Consider the following 19,764-nt stretch of genomic DNA (forward strand, 5'->3'; position numbering starts at 1 on the left):
GAACTTTGTACTTTGCTATGGAATTCTACCAGGATTGAGTTTACATGCAAAAACTGTCTATTTCAACTAAATTGGTGCATCCGTTATGAACTTTGTACTTTGCTATGGAATTCTACCAGGATTGAGTTTACATGCAAAAACTGTCTATTTCAACTAAATTGGTGCATCCGTTATGAACTTTGTACTTTGCTATGGAATTCTACCAGGATTGAGTTTACATGCAAAAACTGTCTATTTCAACTAAATTGGTGCATCCGTTATGAACTTTGTACTTTGCTATGGAATTCTACCAGGATTGAGTTTACATGCAAAAACTGTCTATTTCAACTAAATTGGTGCATCCGTTACGAACTTTGTACTTTGCTATGGAATTCTACCAGGATTGAGTTTACATGCAAAAACTGTCTATTTCAACTAAATTGGTGCATCCGTTATGAACTTTGTACTTTGCTATGGAATTCTACCAGGATTGAGTTTACATGCAAAAACTGTCTATTTCAACTAAATTGGTGCATCCGTTATGAACTTTGTACTTTGCTATGGAATTCTACCAGGATTGAGTTTACATGCAAAAACTGTCTATTTCAACTAAATTGGTGCATCCGTTATGAACTTTGTACTTTGCTATGGAATTCTACCAGGATTGAGTTTACATGCAAAAACTGTCTATTTCAACTAAATTGGTGCATCCGTTATGTTGTAAATGCGTTTGTTTTGATAACGCTTACGCCCTACAACAGCCGTCTGCTGTTGTAGAGCTTCGAGAGCAGAAACGACGGTGGGACAGTGCCCACCATTATTATAGCGGCGGTTGCGATGGCGCCCTGGGAAAAAAGGGATAAATAGAGCCGAAGGACGCGCCCTCGGTCTCTTTTAACCGCGACTGTTTGCCGAAATAAAGCACTAATTTTGTGATTCTTCTGTAAACTAAGATATCGTACAGAATTAATTTTGGACTTTCGCGGCATTCTCAACACTTCACAAAATTAGTATCGTTTCACTCACTCGTTCGCGATATTTAATCGTATTTAAATCTTCACTGCGAAGTAGTACGCGTAATACGAACGGACGATACCGCGCGAAAGTAGGCACGTAAATCTTGCCATCGGGAGTTGTGTTTTTTTTTGCGAGTGAAAGCATAGTTTTGTTGCAGAATGGAAAGAGCGTCGTTGGACGAAAGCTGCGAAGAGGTTGCGGCGGAGCTGCAAGAGCAGCTAGCAAGCACATCGGCTGTTTCCCCTGGAAGGCGCCTAAGCGCCGTGGAAAAGCCATCGAAGGACGAGGACGCGGCACCAGCGAGGCAACATCGGAGCTTGGAGGCAAGGCGGAAGCGCCTTGAAATAGAGCGAAAGGAGTTTGAGCTTGAAACGGCTCGAAAGGAGTTTGAGTTCGCGAAAGCTCGAAGGGAGCTTGCTTTCCAAATGCAGGAAATCGAGCTCGAGGAAGAAATCTCCGACCGAAGCAGCCAGGTGAGTGCTTACGTGGGGAAAATGGAAGCCTGGGTACGGGATACGGACTGTATCGGAGTGACGCCGTCGGGTCGTCACCATGGCGACGATCATCGAAATGGTGGTCCGGGTCATCTACCCTTGACCCCAAGTGCAACCGCGGGTGCCTGGGCGGCACGTATGGCTCCCATATCGTTTCGATACGACGGCGAGCTGGCGGACGATGTGCAAGGTCGTCAACCCTTGACCCCAGCAACAACCCGTTGCCCCCCAGAGTACGATCGCACTTGGGCAGCGGATCAAGCGGCGGCTCAGGAACGCGAGTATGCGGAGTGGAGACGTGCGGTGGAGGATTCCATCAAGACGCACCGCGAGACCAAGCTTGGACGGCCATACAAGCTTGGGAAAATGGCAGCAGCAACGCCAATTCAAAATAAGCCGAATGTAACGGAGGAAAAGGGCCCTGCAGTTCGCGTATCACTCCTGACACCGAGCCAAGAGGCTGCACGCAAGGCGATCCCAAAAGAGCTCCCGATATTTTCCGGGACGGTCGAACAATGGCCACTTTTCATCGCGACGTACGAACGATCGACAACGCTCTGTGGGTTTAGTGACGATGAAAACCTAATTCGGCTTCAGCGGGCACTACGAGGACCAGCGTTAGATTCGGTGGATCACCTGTTATTGCTACCGAACGGTCTAGCGAACGTGATAAATATTTTACGCACGGAATATGGCCGTCCCGACCTTATAGTGGACAGTCTAATCGAGAAAGTGAGGAGGTTACCCCCTGTTAGGGCCGAACGCTTAGAGTCGCTAGCGGTGTTTGGAAAAATGGTGCGGAAGATGTGTGCCACAATAGAGGCTTCCGGGTTACGCGATTACGATTGCAACGTTACGTTGCTACGGGAGCTAGTAGCAAAGCTTCCCGCCGAACGAGGTCTAGAGTGGGCCAGGTACAAAGTTAAGCTGTCGCGGGAAACCATAGGTGAATTTGATAAATGGTTTTCCGAAATCGCTACGGCCGCGGGCGCCGCGGCAAAGACTCTCGAACGAACGATACGACCCGAAACGACACGATCACTACCGGTAAGAAAAGCACCCGCACACGTAAACGTCCATAGTGCAGTGCGAAGAACGTCTTGTGTCCTGTGCCACGATTCCTGCCGTACGCTAGCCGATTGCGCACGTTTTCTTGAATTGACGGTGCGGGAGAGACGCACACACATTCAGAGGCGTAAATTATGCTCTTCGTGCCTAGGAACGCATAGGGGCATATGTTTCGTCAGGACGCGCTGTGGTACTAACGGGTGCCAGGAAATGCACCACCAACTGTTACACAGCACAGAACAACCAGGATCGCACAGGAACACACTAATCACTCACTCACTTAACTCACATCTCGGCAACAACACTAACGCTCTTTTCCGATATGTTCCCGTTGTAGTGTATGGTGAGAAGGCGAATATAAACACCTATGCGTTTATAGATGAGGGTTCCTCAGCTACATTCGTGGATCGCGGGCTGATCGAAGAACTGGGTATAGAGGGTACTTTGAACCCCTTGTGCTTGAAGTGGACGGACGACACTGTGCGGAACGAGGCCGATTCGTTAGAGGTTGGGCTGCGGATCTCGGGGAGGCATCAAGGAGCGGTGGTATACGACCTACGACAGGTACACACCTTGCGAGATCTCTCGTTGCCAGCACAGACTCTGTCGATCGAGAAGATGGTGAAGCTGCATTCGTACCTAAAAGGAATCCCAATCTCTTCATACACGAATGTGGTACCGCGCATCCTGATAGGCGTGAACAATATTTACCTGGGGAAACCGCTACGCTGTGTTGAAGGTGGTTTCAACGAACCAATCGCCGCAAAGACAAGGCTCGGGTGGACGATGTTCGGTCCGTGCAGCGCATCCGGTCCCGTAAGTAGCACCGCATATAACAATTTTCATTTGTGTACCTGTAACGAGGAAAATAGTCAGAAGCTGGACATGGCATTAAAAGCGTACTTCTCTCTGGATTCCATTGGAGTCACCGCTTCCCGCAAACTGATACCGAAGGAAGAAGAACGCGCGGTTGAGATGCTGAATACCGGAACTAAATTGATAGGTGACCGGTATCAAACGTCCCTATTGTGGAAGTATGACGACGTGCGCCTACCATGCAATCGCGAAATGGCTCTCAAACGTTATGTGTGTCTGAAAAGGAAATGTGAAAAAGAACCGAAATTAGCGAAGGCGGTAAACGATAAGATGCGTGAATACGTTGACAAGGGATACATTCGGCGTATGTCGGCGGAGGAAATCGCGGAGCGAACGGAGAGGGATTGGTATCTCCCGATCTTTCCGGTTCTCAATCCGAACAAGCCCGGCAAGCTACGTATGGTGTTCGATGCAGCTGCGCAGGTACACGGAGTTAGCCTTAACACGTTTTTGCTCGCAGGTCCAGACCAACTGGTGGGGTTGGTTCAAGTGCTATACAAGTTCCGGGAGTATCGAGTCGCTGTAACGGGAGACATCCGCGAAATGTTCTTCCAGGTGCGCATGAATCCCGCCGACCAACGGAGTCAGATGGTTCTGTGGGATGATGGTAGAAGGTCAAGCGGAGAGCCCAGCGTCTATGCCGTCTCCGTAATGACGTTCGGGGCGGCTTGCTCACCCGCTAGTGCTCATTTCGTAAAAAACCTCAACGCGGAGAGGTTCGTGGATCGTTTCCCACGAGCAGTGCAGTGTATAAAATACGAGCATTACGTGGACGACATGCTGGCCAGCGTCGAGACCGTTGACGAGGCAGTCACTTTGGCGGAGAACGTAAGGTTCGTGCATTCGAAGGGCGGTTTCGAGATAAGAAATTGGTTGTCGAACGAGAAGGCCGTCTCACATAGGTTACGGAGCGGAGCTAACAACGATACGTCGATGGACATGTGTTCAAATCAAGGTACCGAAAAGGTACTTGGTATGTGGTGGAATACAGCTGACGACACCTTCACCTTTCGAATAAATCCGCGTATCGATGTGAAGCTACTAAAAGGTGGCAGATTACCCGCAAGGCGTGAAGTATTGAGCACACTAATGATGATTTACGATCCTTTAGGACTTATTGGCCATTTCCTAATGTTCCTCAAAGTTCTCTTACAGGATCTATGGAGATCCGGTATTCACTGGGACAAACCAATTGAAGGTGAAGCTGCAAGGAAGTGGTTGAGATGGATCGGGCTACTACCAGAACTGGAGAAGGTAACCATCAGGAGGTGTTACCGAACCACAACGTCATCGAAGGCACCGAACGTACAACTGCACGTTTTCACCGACGCTAGCGAAAGTGGAATGGCTGCTGTGGCTTACCTGCGTTTCGAGGAAGACGGGATAGTAGAGTGTGCTTTAATTGGGTCCAAAACACGAGTCGCACCGCTGAAACTTTTATCCATACCAAGGTTGGAGCTTCAAGCGGCGGTGATAGGAGCACGATTCGCGGAGCACATCATCAAGACGCATCGGTTGAAGGTTACCAGGAGGGTGTTCTGGACGGACTCGCGGAACGTTGTGAGCTGGATACGATCGGACCATAGGCGATACAGCACGTTTGTCGCCTTTCGGGTGAGTGAGCTGGTCGAGACGACAGAGATTAACGAGTGGCGGTGGCTTTCCACTAAGGTCAACGTAGCGGATGACGGGACGAAGTGGCAGGGAGTTCCGGACTTAACCTCATCCAGCAGATGGTTCCGAGGGCCAGGGTTCCTGTGGGAATCTGAAGAAAAGTGGCCAATCAATAGAAATGATCCGGGTGAGACAGCAGAAGAGATACGCAAGAGCGTGTTACACCATACCGTGGTTGATGTTGTAGTCGACTTCACTCGTTTCTCACGCTGGAAGAAACTATTGAGAGCGGTCGGTTATGTTCTTCGGTATATCGGGAACACTCGGCGACGGATTAGGCAAGTGAAGAAGGTAACAGGGCCACTGACACAGGATGAACTGCTAGCTGCGGAACGGACACTCTACACGTTGGTGCAGTCGGAAGGGTTTGCTGCCGATATTAAATGCCTGCGCAGCGATGCGCGGAAGAAACATCCTTGGAAACAGGCGATTAACCGGAACAGTGTGCTCTACAAGCTTTTGCCTGAAATTGATGAAAACGGTGTACTACGTATGAGGGGACGACTGACAAATTGTGCGTTGTTAGGGGCTTCGTTTGCAAAGCCAGTTATCTTACCAAGAAGACACCCCGTCACAGATCTGATCATCAGAGACTTCCACGAGCGCTTTTGTCATCAGAGCCACAGAACAGTGGTGGCTCAACTCCGGATGCGGTACTATATACCGAAACTGCTAGTGGAGTTTAACCGGGTACGACGAGACTGTCAGCAGTGTAAAATACGGAACGCCGTGCCAAATCCACCCCTGATGGGGGACATTCCTCGGCAGAGGGTAGCAGTGTATCAACGGGCCTTCACGTATACCGGTCTAGATTATTTTGGACCGATACTCGTGGTTGTGGGACGTCACTCGGAGAAGCGCTGGGGAGCGCTGTTCACCTGTCTTACTACAAGGGCGGTTCACCTCGAAGTAGCTCATGCACTAACAACTGCTTCCTGTATTTTAGCTATCCGCCGGTTCATCGCAAGAAGAGGCTCGCCGAGGGAGATAATAAGCGATCGGGGTACCAACTTCGTCGGGGCGGCGAGAGAGCTCAAAGACGCCTTGAAGGAAGTAGATGAAAGCACGCTTAAGTCGAGGTTCAATAGTCCTGAGTTGAAGTGGAGCTTCAACCCGCCGGCAGCACCTCATTTCGGTGGTAGTTGGGAGCGTCTAGTCCAGTCGGTAAAGAAGATACTGTGTAGCTTCGATTTACCACGATTGCCCACGGATGAACTGTTACTGTCCACGCTAACAGAAGTTGAGATGATGGTCAATTCCAGACCACTTACATACTTACCGATCGACGATGAGCTGGACTGTCCGATAACGCCGAACCACTTATTGCTCGGTAGTGCCGATGGGAGTAAAGCAGCCGCTTTTTTCGATGATTCGCCGACTTCAATACGGTCGTTATGGGGTGCCCTGCAAACCAACGCGGATATATTCTGGAAGCGGTGGATTGCAGACTATCTACCAACACTCACCCGCAGGACGTAATGGTTCCACCCGGTGCCGCCGATCCAGGTGGGAGACGTAGTGGTAATCGCGGACGGGAATTTACCGAGGAATACCTGGCCAATGGGACGCGTTCTAGAAGTGACCCGTGCTAAAGACGGTCAGGTTAGAAGGGCAACGGTGCAAACGACATGCGGGATACTAGAAAGACCGGCAGCTAAGATAGCGGTTCTGGATGTCGGGAAACGCGAAACGAACGAGTGAGGCGCGCGCGAGATAGGGAAACCGCGTGGTTTCGTGACAGATTAGGATGCATAAGATAAACAAACAAACGTTAGAAGAGTGTAACGCCCAGGGGCGCTACACTGGTGGGGAGATTGTTGTAAATGCGTTTGTTTTGATAACGCTTACGCCCTACAACAGCCGTCTGCTGTTGTAGAGCTTCGAGAGCAGAAACGACGGTGGGACAGTGCCCACCATTATTATAGCGGCGGTTGCGATGGCGCCCTGGGAAAAAAGGGATAAATAGAGCCGAAGGACGCGCCCTCGGTCTCTTTTAACCGCGACTGTTTGCCGAAATAAAGCACTAATTTTGTGATTCTTCTGTAAACTAAGATATCGTACAGAATTAATTTTGGACTTTCGCGGCATTCTCAACACGTTATGAACTTTGTACTTTGCTATGGAATTCTACCAGGATTGAGTTTACATGCAAAAACTGTCTATTTCAACTAAATTGGTGCATCCGTTATGAACTTTGTACTTTGCTATGGAATTCTACCAGGATTGAGTTTACATGCAAAAACTGTCTATTTCAACTAAATTGGTGCATCCGTTACGAACTTTGTACTTTGCTATGGAATTCTACCAGGATTGAGTTTACATGCAAAAACTGTCTATTTCAACTAAATTGGTGCATCCGTTACGAACTTTGTACTTTGCTATGGAATTCTACCAGGATTGAGTTTACATGCAAAAACTGTCTATTTCAACTAAATTAGTGCATCCGTTACGAACTTTGTACTTTGCTATGGAATTCTACCAGGATTGAGTTTACATGCAAAAACTGTCTATTTCAACTAAATTGGTGCATCCGTTATGAACTTTGTACTTTGCTATGGAATTCTACCAGGATTGAGTTTACATGCAAAAACTGTCTATTTCAACTAAATTGGTGCATCCGTTATGAACTTTGTACTTTGCTATGGAATTCTACCAGGATTGAGTTTACATGCAAAAACTGTCTATTTCAACTAAATTGGTGCATCCGTTACGAACTTTGTACTTTGCTATGGAATTCTACCAGGATTGAGTTTACATGCAAAAACTGTCTATTTCAACTAAATTGGTGCATCCGTTATGAACTTTGTACTTTGCTATGGAATTCTACCAGGATTGAGTTTACATGCAAAAACTGTCTATTTCAACTAAATTGGTGCATCCGTTACGAACTTTGTACTTTGCTATGGAATTCTACCAGGATTGAGTTTACATGCAAAAACTGTCTATTTCAACTAAATTGGTGCATCCGTTACGAACTTTGTACTTTGCTATGGAATTCTACCAGGATTGAGTTTACATGCAAAAACTGTCTATTTCAACTAAATTGGTGCATCCGTTATGAACTTTGTACTTTGCTATGGAATTCTACCAGGATTGAGTTTACATGCAAAAACTGTCTATTTCAACTAAATTGGTGCATCCGTTACGAACTTTGTACTTTGCTATGGAATTCTACCAGGATTGAGTTTACATGCAAAAACTGTCTATTTCAACTAAATTGGTGCATCCGTTATGAACTTTGTACTTTGCTATGGAATTCTACCAGGATTGAGTTTACATGCAAAAACTGTCTATTTCAACTAAATTGGTGCATCCGTTACGAACTTTGTACTTTGCTATGGAATTCTACCAGGATTGAGTTTACATGCAAAAACTGTCTATTTCAACTAAATTGGTGCATCCGTTACGAACTTTGTACTTTGCTATGGAATTCTACCAGGATTGAGTTTACATGCAAAAACTGTCTATTTCAACTAAATTGGTGCATCCGTTACGAACTTTGTACTTTGCTATGGAATTCTACCAGGATTGAGTTTACATGCAAAAACTGTCTATTTCAACTAAATTGGTGCATCCGTTATGAACTTTGTACTTTGCTATGGAATTCTACCAGGATTGAGTTTACATGCAAAAACTGTCTATTTCAACTAAATTGGTGCATCCGTTATGAACTTTGTACTTTGCTATGGAATTCTACCAGGATTGAGTTTACATGCAAAAACTGTCTATTTCAACTAAATTGGTGCATCCGTTACGAACTTTGTACTTTGCTATGGAATTCTACCAGGATTGAGTTTACATGCAAAAACTGTCTATTTCAACTAAATTGGTGCATCCGTTATGAACTTTGTACTTTGCTATGGAATTCTACCAGGATTGAGTTTACATGCAAAAACTGTCTATTTCAACTAAATTGGTGCATCCGTTACGAACTTTGTACTTTGCTATGGAATTCTACCAGGATTGAGTTTACATGCAAAAACTGTCTATTTCAACTAAATTGGTGCATCCGTTATGAACTTTGTACTTTGCTATGGAATTCTACCAGGATTGAGTTTACATGCAAAAACTGTCTATTTCAACTAAATTGGTGCATCCGTTACGAACTTTGTACTTTGCTATGGAATTCTACCAGGATTGAGTTTACATGCAAAAACTGTCTATTTCAACTAAATTGGTGCATCCGTTATGAACTTTGTACTTTGCTATGGAATTCTACCAGGATTGAGTTTACATGCAAAAACTGTCTATTTCAACTAAATTGGTGCATCCGTTACGAACTTTGTACTTTGCTATGGAATTCTACCAGGATTGAGTTTACATGCAAAAACTGTCTATTTCAACTAAATTGGTGCATCCGTTACGAACTTTGTACTTTGCTATGGAATTCTACCAGGATTGAGTTTACATGCAAAAACTGTCTATTTCAACTAAATTGGTGCATCCGTTACGAACTTTGTACTTTGCTATGGAATTCTACCAGGATTGAGTTTACATGCAAAAACTGTCTATTTCAACTAAATTGGTGCATCCGTTACGAACTTTGTACTTTGCTATGGAATTCTACCAGGATTGAGTTTACATGCAAAAACTGTCTATTTCAACTAAATTGGTGCATCCGTTACGAACTTTGTACTTTGCTATGGAATTCTACCAGGATTGAGTTTACATGCAAAAACTGTCTATTTCAACTAAATTCGTGCATCCGATACGAACTTTGTACATTGCTATGGAATTCTATCAGGATTGAGTTTACATGCAAAAACTGTCTATTTGAACGTAATTCGTGCATCCGATTCGAACTTTGTACATTGCTATGGAATTCTACCAGGATTGAGTTTACATGCAAAAACTGTCTATTTCAACTAAATTTGTGCATCCGATTCGAACTTTGTACATTGCTATGGAATTCTACCAGGATTGAGTTTACATGCAAAAACTGTCTATTTCAACTAAATTCGTGCATCCGATACGAACTTTGTACATTGCTATGGAATTCTACCAGGATTGAGTTTACATGCAAAAACTGTCTATTTCAACTAAATTCGTGCATCCGATACGAACTTTGTACATTGCTATGGAATTCTACCAGGATTGAGTTTACATGCAAAAACTGTCTATTTCAACTAAATTTGTGCATCCGATTCGAACTTTGTACTTTGCTATGGAATTCTACCAGGATTGAGTTTACATGCCAAAACTGTCTATTTCAACTAAATTTGTGCATCCGTTATGAACTTTGTACTTTGCTATGGAATTCTACCAGGATTGAGTTTACATGCAAAAACTGTCTATTTCAACTAAATTCGTGCATCCGATACGAACTTTGTACATTGCTATGGAATTCTACCAGGATTGAGTTTACATGCAAAAACTGTCTATTTCAACTAAATTTGTGCATCCGTTATGAACTTTGTACATTGCTATGGAATTCTACCAGGATTGAGTTTACATGCAAAAACTGTCTATTTCAACTAAATTGGTGCATCCGTTATGAACTTTGTACATTGCTATGGAATTCTACCAGGATTGAGTTTACATGCAAAAACTGTCTATTTCAACTAAATTGGTGCATCCGTTATGAACTTTGTACATTGCTATGGAATTCTACCAGGATTGAGTTTACATGCAAAAACTGTCTATTTCAACTAAATTTGTGCATCCGATTCGAACTTTGTACTTTGCTATGGAATTCTACCAGGATTGAGTTTACATGCAAAAACTGTCTATTTCAACTAAATTGGTGCATCCGTTATGAACTTTGTACATTGCTATGGAATTCTACCAGGATTGAGTTTACATGCAAAAACTGTCTATTTCAACTAAATTTGTGCATCCGATTCGAACTTTGTACTTTGCTATGGAATTCTACCAGGATTGAGTTTACATGCAAAAACTGTCTATTTCAACTAAATTGGTGCATCCGTTATGAACTTTGTACATTGCTATGGAATTCTACCAGGATTGAGTTTACATGCAAAAACTGTCTATTTCAACTAAATTTGTGCATCCGTTATGAACTTTGTACTTTGCTATGGAATTCTACCAGGATTGAGTTTACATGCAAAAACTGTCTATTTCAACTAAATTGGTGCATCCGTTATGAACTTTGTACATTGCTATGGAATTCTACCAGGATTGAGTTTACATGCAAAAACTGTCTATTTCAACTAAATTTGTGCATCCGATTCGAACTTTGTACTTTGCTATGGAATTCTACCAGGATTGAGTTTACATGCAAAAACTGTCTATTTCAACTAAATTGGTGCATCCGTTATGAACTTTGTACATTGCTATGGAATTCTACCAGGATTGAGTTTACATGCAAAAACTGTCTATTTCAACTAAATTTGTGCATCCGTTATGAACTTTGTACTTTGCTATGGAATTCTACCAGGATTGAGTTTACATGCAAAAACTGTCTATTTCAACTAAATTGATGCATCCGTTACGAACTTTGTACATTGCTATGGAATTCTACCAGGATTGAGTTTACATGCAAAAACTGTCTATTTCAACTAAATTTGTGCATCCGATTCGAACTTTGTACTTTGCTATGGAATTCTACCAGGATTGAGTTTACATGCAAAAACTGTCTATTTCAACTAAATTGGTGCATCCGTTATGAACTTTGTACATTGCTATGGAATTCTACCAGGATTGAGTTTACATGCAAAAACTGTCTATTTCAACTAAATTTGTGCTTCCGTTATGAACTTTGTACTTTGCTATGGAATTCTACCAGGATTGAGTTTACATGCAAAAACTGTCTATTTCAACTAAATTGGTGCATCCGTTATGAACTTTGTACATTGCTATGGAATTCTACCAGGATTGAGTTTACATGCAAAAACTGTCTATTTCAACTAAATTGGTGCATCCGTTATGAACTTTGTACATTGCTATGGAATTCTACCAGGATTGAGTTTACATGCAAAAACTGTCTATTTCAACTAAATTTGTGCATCCGATTCGAACTTTGTACTTTGCTATGGAATTCTACCAGGATTGAGTTTACATGCAAAAACTGTCTATTTCAACTAAATTTGTGCATCCGATTCGAACTTTGTACTTTGCTATGGAATTCTACCAGGATTGAGTTTACATGCAAAAACTGTCTATTTCAACTAAATTGGTGCATCCGTTATGAACTTTGTACATTGCTATGGAATTCTACCAGGATTGAGTTTACATGCAAAAACTGTCTATTTCAACTAAATTTGTGCTTCCGTTAAGAACTTTGTACTTTGCTATGGAATTCTACCAGGATTGAGTTTACATGCAAAAACTGTCTATTTCAACTAAATTGGTGCATCCGTTATGAACTTTGTACATTGCTATGGAATTCTACCAGGATTGAGTTTACATGCAAAAACTGTCTATTTCAACTAAATTTGTGCATCCGTTATGAACTTTGTACTTTGCTATGGAATTCTACCAGGATTGAGTTTACATGCAAAAACTGTCTATTTCAACTAAATTTGTGCATCCGATTCGAACTTTGTACTTTGCTATGGAATTCTACCAGGATTGAGTTTACATGCAAAAACTGTCTATTTCAACTAAATTTGTGCATCCGATTCGAACTTTGTACTTTGCTATGGAATTCTACCAGGATTGAGTTTACATGCAAAAACTGTCTATTTCAACTAAATTGGTGCATCCGTTATGAACTTTGTACATTGCTATGGAATTCTACCAGGATTGAGTTTACATGCAAAAACTGTCTATTTCAACTAAATTTGTGCATCCGTTATGAACTTTGTACTTTGCTATGGAATTCTACCAGGATTGAGTTTACATGCAAAAACTGTCTATTTCAACTAAATTGGTGCATCCGTTATGAACTTTGTACATTGCTATGGAATTCTACCAGGATTGAGTTTACATGCAAAAACTGTCTATTTCAACTAAATTTGTGCATCCGTTATGAACTTTGTACTTTGCTATGGAATTCTACCAGGATTGAGTTTACATGCAAAAACTGTCTATTTCAACTAAATTGGTGCATCCGTTACGAACTTTGTACATTGCTATGGAATTCTACCAGGATTGAGTTTACATGCAAAAACTGTCTATTTCAACTAAATTGGTGCATCCGTTACGAACTTTGTACATTGCTATGGAATTCTACCAGGATTGAGTTTACATGCAAAAACTGTCTATTTCAACTAAATTGGTGCATCCGTTATGAACTTTGTACATTGCTATGGAATTCTACCAGGATTGAGTTTACATGCAAAAACTGTCTATTTCAACTAAATTTGTGCATCCGTTATGAACTTTGTACTTTGCTATGGAATTCTACCAGGATTGAGTTTACATGCAAAAACTGTCTATTTCAACTAAATTTGTGCATCCGATTCGAACTTTGTACTTTGCTATGGAATTCTACCAGGATTGAGTTTACATGCAAAAACTGTCTATTTCAACTAAATTGGTGCATCCGTTATGAACTTTGTACATTGCTATGGAATTCTACCAGGATTGAGTTTACATGCAAAAACTGTCTATTTCAACTAAATTTGTGCATCCGTTATGAACTTTGTACTTTGCTATGGAATTCTACCAGGATTGAGTTTACATGCAAAAACTGTCTATTTCAACTAAATTTGTGCATCCGTTATGAACTTTGTACTTTGCTATGGAATTCTACCAGGATTGAGTTTACATGCAAAAACTGTCTATTTCAACTAAATTGGTGCATCCGTTATGAACTTTGTACATTGCTATGGAATTCTACCAGGATTGAGTTTACATGCAAAAACTGTCTATTTCAACTAAATTTGTGCATCCGTTATGAACTTTGTACTTTGCTATGGAATTCTACCAGGATTGAGTTTACATGCAAAAACTGTCTATTTCAACTAAATTGGTGCATCCGTTACGAACTTTGTACATTGCTATGGAATTCTACCAGGATTGAGTTTACATGCAAAAACTGTCTATTTCAACTAAATTGGTGCATCCGTTACGAACTTTGTACATTGCTATGGAATTCTACCAGGATTGAGTTTACATGCAAAAACTGTCTATTTCAACTAAATTGGTGCATCCGTTATGAACTTTGTACATTGCTATGGAATTCTACCAGGATTGAGTTTACATGCAAAAACTGTCTATTTCAACTAAATTTGTGCATCCGTTATGAACTTTGTACTTTGCTATGGAATTCTACCAGGATTGAGTTTACATGCAAAAACTGTCTATTTCAACTAAATTGGTGCATCCGTTATGAACTTTGTACATTGTTATGGAATTCTACCAGGATTGAGTTTACATGCAAAAACTGTCTATTTCAACTAAATTGGTGCATCCGTTATGAACTTTGTACATTGCTATGGAATTCTACCAGGATTGAGTTTACATGCAAAAACTGTCTATTTCAACTAAATTTGTGCATCCGTTATGAACTTTGTACTTTGCTATGGAATTCTACCAGGATTGAGTTTACATGCAAAAACTGTCTATTTCAACTAAATTTGTGCATCCGATTCGAACTTTGTACTTTGCTATGGAATTCTACCAGGATTGAGTTTACATGCAAAAACTGTCTATTTCAACTAAATTTGTGCATCCGATTCGAACTTTGTACTTTGCTATGGAATTCTACCAGGATTGAGTTTACATGCAAAAACTGTCTATTTCAACTAAATTGGTGCATCCGTTATGAACTTTGTACATTGCTATGGAATTCTACCAGGATTGAGTTTACATGCAAAAACTGTCTATTTCAACTAAATTTGTGCATCCGTTATGAACTTTGTACTTTGCTATGGAATTCTACCAGGATTGAGTTTACATGCAAAAACTGTCTATTTCAACTAAATTTGTGCATCCGATTCGAACTTTGTACTTTGCTATGGAATTCTACCAGGATTGAGTTTACATGCAAAAACTGTCTATTTCAACTAAATTGGTGCATCCGTTATGAACTTTGTACATTGCTATGGAATTCTACCAGGATTGAGTTTACATGCAAAAACTGTCTATTTCAACTAAATTTGTGCATCCGTTATGAACTTTGTACATTGCTATGGAATTCTACCAGGATTGAGTTTACATGCAAAAACTGTCTATTTCAACTAAATTTGTGCATCCGATTCGAACTTTGTACTTTGCTATGGAATTCTACCAGGATTGAGTTTACATGCAAAAACTGTCTATTTCAACTAAATTTGTGCATCCGTTATGAACTTTGTACTTTGCTATGGAATTCTACCAGGATTGAGTTTACATGCAAAAACTGTCTATTTCAACTAAATTTGTGCATCCGATTCGAACTTTGTACTTTGCTATGGAATTCTACCAGGATTGAGTTTACATGCAAAAACTGTCTATTTCAACTAAATTTGTGCATCCGATTCGAACTTTGTACTTTGCTATGGAATTCTACCAGGATTGAGTTTACATGCAAAAACTGCCTATTTCAACTAAATTGGTGCATCCGTTATGAACTTTGTACATTGCTATGGAATTCTACCAGGATTGAGTTTACATGCAAAAACTGTCTATTTCAACTAAATTTGTGCATCCGTTATGAACTTTGTACTTTGCTATGGAATTCTACCAGGATTGAGTTTACATGCAAAAACTGTCTATTTCAACTAAATTGGTGCATCCGTTATGAACTTTGTACATTGCTATGGAATTCTACCAGGATTGAGTTTACATGCAAAAACTGTCTATTTCAACTAAATTGGTGCATCCGTTATGAACTTTGTACATTGCTATGGAATTCTACCAGGATTGAGTTTACATGCAAAAACTGTCTATTTCAACTAAATTTGTGCATCCGTTATGAACTTTGTACTTTGCTATGGAATTCTACCAGGATTGAGTTTACATGCAAAAACTGTCTATTTCAACTAAATTGGTGCATCCGTTATGAACTTTGTACATTGCTATGGAATTCTACCAGGATTGAGTTTACATGCAAAAACTGTCTATTTCAACTAAATTTGTGCATCCGATTCGAACTTTGTACTTTGCTATGGAATTCTACCAGGATTGAGTTTACATGCAAAAACTGTCTATTTCAACTAAATTTGTGCATCCGTTATGAACTTTGTACTTTGCTATGGAATTCTACCAGGATTGAGTTTACATGCAAAAACTGTCTATTTAAACTAAATTTGTGCATCCGATTCGAACTTTGTACTTTGCTATGGAATTCTACCAGGATTGAGTTTACATGCAAAAACTGTCTATTTCAACTAAATTGGTGCATCCGTTATGAACTTTGTACATTGCTATGGAATTCTACCAGGATTGAGTTTACATGCAAAAACTGTCTATTTCAACTAAATTTGTGCATCCGTTATGAACTTTGTACTTTGCTATGGAATTCTACCAGGATTGAGTTTACATGCAAAAACTGTCTATTTCAACTAAATTGGTGCATCCGTTATGAACTTTGTACATTGCTATGGAATTCTACCAGGATTGAGTTTACATGCAAAAACTGTCTATTTCAACTAAATTGGTGCATCCGTTATGAACTTTGTACATTGCTATGGAATTCTACCAGGATTGAGTTTACATGCAAAAACTGTCTATTTCAACTAAATTTGTGCATCCGTTATGAACTTTGTACTTTGCTATGGAATTCTACCAGGATTGAGTTTACATGCAAAAACTGTCTATTTCAACTAAATTTGTGCATCCGATTCGAACTTTGTACTTTGCTATGGAATTCTACCAGGATTGAGTTTACATGCAAAAACTGTCTATTTCAACTAAATTGGTGCATCCGTTATGAACTTTGTACATTGCTATGGAATTCTACCAGGATTGAGTTTACATGCAAAAACTGTCTATTTCAACGTAATTCGTGCATCCGATACGAACTTTGTACTTTGCTATGGAATTCTACCAGGATTGAGTTTACATGCAAAAACTGTCTATTTCAACTAAATTGGTGCATCCGTTATGAACTTTGTACATTGCTATGGAATTCTACCAGGATTGAGTTTACATGCAAAAACTGTCTATTTCAACTAAATTGGTGCATCCGTTATGAACTTTGTACATTGCTATGGAATTCTACCAGGATTGAGTTTACATGCAAAAACTGTCTATTTCAACTAAATTTGTGCATCCGTTATGAACTTTGTACTTTGCTATGGAATTCTACCAGGATTGAGTTTACATGCAAAAACTGTCTATTTCAACTAAATTCGTGCATCCGTTATGAACTTTGTACATTGCTATGGAATTCTACCAGGATTGAGTTTACATGCAAAAACTGTCTATTTCAACTAAATTGGTGCATCCGTTATGAACTTTGTACATTGCTATGGAATTCTACCAGGAATGTGTTACCATGCAAAAACTGTCTATTTCAACTAAATTTGTGCATCCGATTCGAACTTTGTACTTTGCTATGGAATTCTACCAGGATTGAGTTTACATGCAAAAACTGTCTATTTCAACTAAATTTGTGCATCCGATTCGAACTTTGTACTTTGCTATGGAATTCTACCAGGATTGAGTTTACATGCAAAAACTGTCTATTTCAACTAAATTTGTGCATCCGATTCGAACTTTGTACTTTGCTATGGAATTCTACCAGGATTGAGTTTACATGCAAAAACTGTCTATTTCAACTAAATTGGTGCATCCGTTATGAACTTTGTACATTGCTATGGAATTCTACCAGGATTGAGTTTACATGCAAAAACTGTCTATTTCAACTAAATTTGTGCATCCGTTATGAACTTTGTACTTTGCTATGGAATTCTACCAGGATTGAGTTTACATGCAAAAACTGTCTATTTCAACTAAATTGGTGCATCCGTTATGAACTTTGTACATTGCTATGGAATTCTACCAGGATTGAGTTTACATGCAAAAACTGTCTATTTCAACTAAATTTGTGCATCCGTTATGAACTTTGTACTTTGCTATGGAATTCTACCAGGATTGAGTTTACATGCAAAAACTGTCTATTTCAACTAAATTGGTGCATCCGTTATGAACTTTGTACATTGCTATGGAATTCTACCAGGATTGAGTTTACATGCAAAAACTGTCTATTTCAACTAAATTTGTGCATCCGTTATGAACTTTGTACTTTGCTATGGAATTCTACCAGGATTGAGTTTACATGCAAAAACTGTCTATTTCAACTAAATTGGTGCATCCGTTATGAACTTTGTACATTGCTATGGAATTCTACCAGGATTGAGTTTACATGCAAAAACTGTCTATTTCAACTAAATTTGTGCATCCGTTATGAACTTTGTACTTTGCTATGGAATTCTACCAGGATTGAGTTTACATGCAAAAACTGTCTATTTCAACTAAATTTGTGCATCCGTTATGAACTTTGTACATTGCTATGGAATTCTACCAGGATTGAGTTTACATGCAAAAACTGTCTATTTCAACTAAATTTGTGCATCCGATTCGAACTTTGTACTTTGCTATGGAATTCTACCAGGATTGAGTTTACATGCAAAAACTGTCTATTTCAACTAAATTGGTGCATCCGTTATGAACTTTGTACATTGCTATGGAATTCTACCAGGATTGAGTTTACATGCAAAAACTGTCTATTTCAACTAAATTTGTGCATCCGTTATGAACTTTGTACTTTGCTATGGAATTCTACCAGGATTGAGTTTACATGCAAAAACTGTCTATTTCAACTAAATTGGTGCATCCGTTATGAACTTTGTACATTGCTATGGAATTCTACCAGGATTGAGTTTACATGCAAAAACTGTCTATTTCAACTAAATTTGTGCATCCGATTCGAACTTTGTACTTTGCTATGGAATTCTACCAGGATTGAGTTTACATGCAAAAACTGTCTATTTCAACTAAATTGGTGCATCCGTTATGAACTTTGTACATTGCTATGGAATTCTACCAGGATTGAGTTTACATGCAAAAACTGTCTATTTCAACTAAATTTGTGCATCCGTTATGAACTTTGTACTTTGCTATGGAATTCTACCAGGATTGAGTTTACATGCAAAAACTGTCTATTTCAACTAAATTGGTGCATCCGTTATGAACTTTGTACATTGCTATGGAATTCTACCAGGATTGAGTTTACATGCAAAAACTGTCTATTTCAACTAAATTTGTGCATCCGATTCGAACTTTGTACTTTGCTATGGAATTCTACCAGGATTGAGTTTACATGCAAAAACTGTCTATTTCAACTAAATTTGTGCATCCGATTCGAACTTTGTACTTTGCTATGGAATTCTACCAGGATTGAGTTTACATGCAAAAACTGTCTATTTCAACTAAATTGGTGCATCCGTTATGAACTTTGTACATTGCTATGGAATTCTACCAGGATTGAGTTTACATGCAAAAACTGTCTATTTCAACTAAATTTGTGCATCCGTTATGAACTTTGTACTTTGCTATGGAATTCTACCAGGATTGAGTTTACATGCAAAAACTGTCTATTTCAACTAAATTGGTGCATCCGTTATGAACTTTGTACATTGCTATGGAATTCTACCAGGATTGAGTTTACATGCAAAAACTGTCTATTTCAACTAAATTTGTGCATCCGTTATGAACTTTGTACTTTGCTATGGAATTCTACCAGGATTGAGTTTACATGCAAAAACTGTCTATTTCAACTAAATTGGTGCATCCGTTATGAACTTTGTACATTGCTATGGAATTC

At 40.1% G+C, this 19,764-nt stretch overlaps 1 long non-coding RNA gene across 1 annotated transcript; it reads right to left on the minus strand.

Annotated features, from left to right (window-relative positions):
- Positions 1–3,033: 3,033 nt before the first annotated feature.
- On the minus strand, positions 3,034–5,803 carry LOC128309282 (uncharacterized). The gene is made up of 5 exons (XR_008288851.1): positions 5,665–5,803; positions 5,279–5,571; positions 4,797–5,199; positions 3,270–3,650; positions 3,034–3,197 (listed from the first exon to the last, which is right to left on the minus strand). It is a non-coding gene; the product is annotated as an uncharacterized LOC128309282 (long non-coding RNA).
- Between the last annotated feature and the right edge of the window lie 13,961 nt (positions 5,804–19,764).

Source organism: Anopheles moucheti, unplaced genomic scaffold, assembly GCF_943734755.1.
Source record: "Anopheles moucheti unplaced genomic scaffold, idAnoMoucSN_F20_07 putative_Y_7, whole genome shotgun sequence".
Classification (NCBI taxonomy): Eukaryota; Metazoa; Arthropoda; class Insecta; order Diptera; family Culicidae; genus Anopheles; species Anopheles moucheti.